Raw genomic sequence first — 2,370 nt, 5'->3', positions numbered from 1 at the left:
TTCCTGTGAGATGTTGTTTGAACAGTTATTGACCTACTGCTATACCATATCTCAGCTTTTGACAGTAGCAAATACTGCCCTGCAGCAGGTGAGAAAACCTGTTTGTCCACCACCATACCCAATACATTCTTTATCCAGTTAAGCCTATGGAGCAATCTAACTCCTTTCCACACTTTGACAACTGGAGAACTAGTAATTAACACTCAAAAGTGACCATGTTTAAGACCAGTATCATATCTGTGTATAGTGTATTTTCAAAAACTCCCATTTAGAACAAAAAACATAGAAAGGTGGGGAAAAGCTGTAAGGAAAATAATACAGGAACATCTTGGAAAGAGGCTAAATAGAGACTTGGAACTATAAGCAAAGAAACTGCCTTCTACTGCTTTTTCTTGTGTTTGGGGCACTAGCAGACTGTTTCCTGAAAATAAATAGGTTGCTTTCCAATGGAAACAATTTGCAAGATCTGGACTATTACCAAGGAGCTCATGTGTAAAGGGACATGATAAAAATATTGCAAGGAAAGCTAGCAGATGGTGCAGTTGAAATTGTATACCTGGTCTGTCACCGTATTCAAAGATCTCTGTAATACCTATGAAATTGGCCATTGGGGTGCATTTTTTTTAAATGTGGAATCAAACTGTTACATAGATGCCACAGGTGGGCAAGTTCACTACATAAATGACACACAATTGTGACTATAAAGGGACTGGCCCAGTGTGGTCACATCAAAAGTGCACACTGTTAAACTGAGATGGGTCACTGGAGTTATGTGACTTTTGACAGTGTAAAGAAAGAACTGAATAGGGCAATCAACAATGATCAGATTACCAACAGTGCTTTGCCTGCTGCTTGTGTCAAAAGTAATGAAATCAAAAGAGCTGAATGCTGGAAAATTTGTGCAATGCAAATATGTTTAACTGAATTTTGCTCCAGATAGTAAAGACCTTCTGAAACTGGGAGAACACTGAAAAAAAACCCAACTTGTGCTGATTTGCATAATGGTGATTTAAGAATCAAATCACAAGGGAGAAAAAAAATATAAGTGGGTTAAAAACTCTGCTCTGCTTCAAAGGTGTAACTGTTTTGTTGCAACTACCGTGTGTGGTGCCTGAAAATATTGCTGTGTTACCATGCCTTCAGTTTAATCCTTCCTTTTTACTGTGATGGTAGCAAGAGAAATATTTAATGTATTCCAGCCTACATAGCATTACAGAAAGACCTAGAGAACACACAACTCAAAGACTCAAAACAGAATTGAAAAAAAGAAACTAAAGGAAAACCAATGCATTTTAACTTCATCCTTCTTTGTCTTGACATGGTTTGCATTTCATTACAAAATATGAGGAATACGTAAAGGCAGCATTAATATAGTCATCCATAAGATAATTCTAAATTTGATTTTTAGAAAGAACATTGTGTTTCTCTTTTGGGGACGTTGAAACTTGATACATGCAGTAGCCAGCCTGTACTGCACTTTATGCCAGCCATCAGAACTGAGAACAGCATAACCAGTGTTGCACTTAGCTAATGCTATAATGCAAACTATAAAGACGGTCCTGCTCTTGGATAACATTATGTAGAGACCAAAATACTCCAAGTTCGGATGCCCCAACAAGCACACGTTAGTGGCCCCTCTGGTGTGGATTTATGTAAATATGCGCCACGGGTCCCGCAGTGCACGTGGAGCAGCTGTTCCCGGGGAGAGGCGGCCGAGGCGAGAACGCGCGCCCACCAACAGGCAGCACGAGCGGTGTCCGCCCGGGGCCGACGGGCTCCAGAGGCTGTTCCTGTTCCACACGTAGGAACGGACGAGCCCAGCATATCCAGACCTGAAGGAATACGCCCGGGACCGCCGGCACACAGGATTGAATAACAAGCAGGTTGTGTAACGCGAGCCGCGCCGAGCAGGGGGTGGCAGCTACTCCCTGCAGACAAAAGGCCACATCATTGCGCACCCTCTGCTCAGAGCGTGTATATCGCCCACCGGGGCCGCGGCCTACGGCTCCCGAGCCGGGGCCTTACGAGGAAAACCCTCCCGGCCGCCCTCCACCCACCGTCCGGCAGGCTCAGCCAAGCCTGTGAGGCCAAGGCCGGGCCCGCGGCTGCCACCGAGCGCCTCTCGCTGTTGCAGCCCCCGACCCCAGCAGGACCGCCCGGGCCCGCGGCCCAGCCACGGGCGCTGCCTGCTCTCACGGCGCCTCCCGGGGCCGCCGGGCCGGGGCAGTGACGTCACTGAGCGGGGGGTCCCGGCCGCTCCCGCAGGGCGCCTGCGCGGCGCGCCCCCGCCCCCAACCGCCTCGCTCCAACGACGCCGTCACGTGAGCGGCCTGCCCCGCGTGCCGGACGCCGCGGGGGCGCGCGCCGGCG

General features: G+C 48.5%; 1 protein-coding gene across 3 annotated transcripts in view; it reads left to right on the top strand.

Annotated features, from left to right (window-relative positions):
* Nucleotides 1–1,754: 1,754 nt before the first annotated feature.
* PHF3 (PHD finger protein 3) overlaps nt 1,755–2,370 on the top strand; it is a 56,685-nt gene continuing 56,069 nt past the window's right edge. The window contains exon 1 of one of the 3 annotated variants that reach the window (XM_027698136.1): nt 1,755–1,883. The gene's annotated coding sequence lies outside the window, so the exon portion shown is untranslated. The remainder of the gene's footprint in view (nt 1,884–2,370) is intronic. The other 2 variants (XM_027698101.1, XM_027698163.1) reach the window with 2 other exon arrangements.

The sequence above is a fragment of the Neopelma chrysocephalum genome, unplaced genomic scaffold (genome assembly GCF_003984885.1).
Source record: "Neopelma chrysocephalum unplaced genomic scaffold, ASM398488v2 Primary Assembly neopelma1_23b, whole genome shotgun sequence".
Taxonomy (NCBI): domain Eukaryota; kingdom Metazoa; phylum Chordata; class Aves; order Passeriformes; family Pipridae; genus Neopelma; species Neopelma chrysocephalum.
Note: the sequence above shows the minus strand (reverse complement) of the source record. Positions and strands in the feature narration are given on the sequence as shown.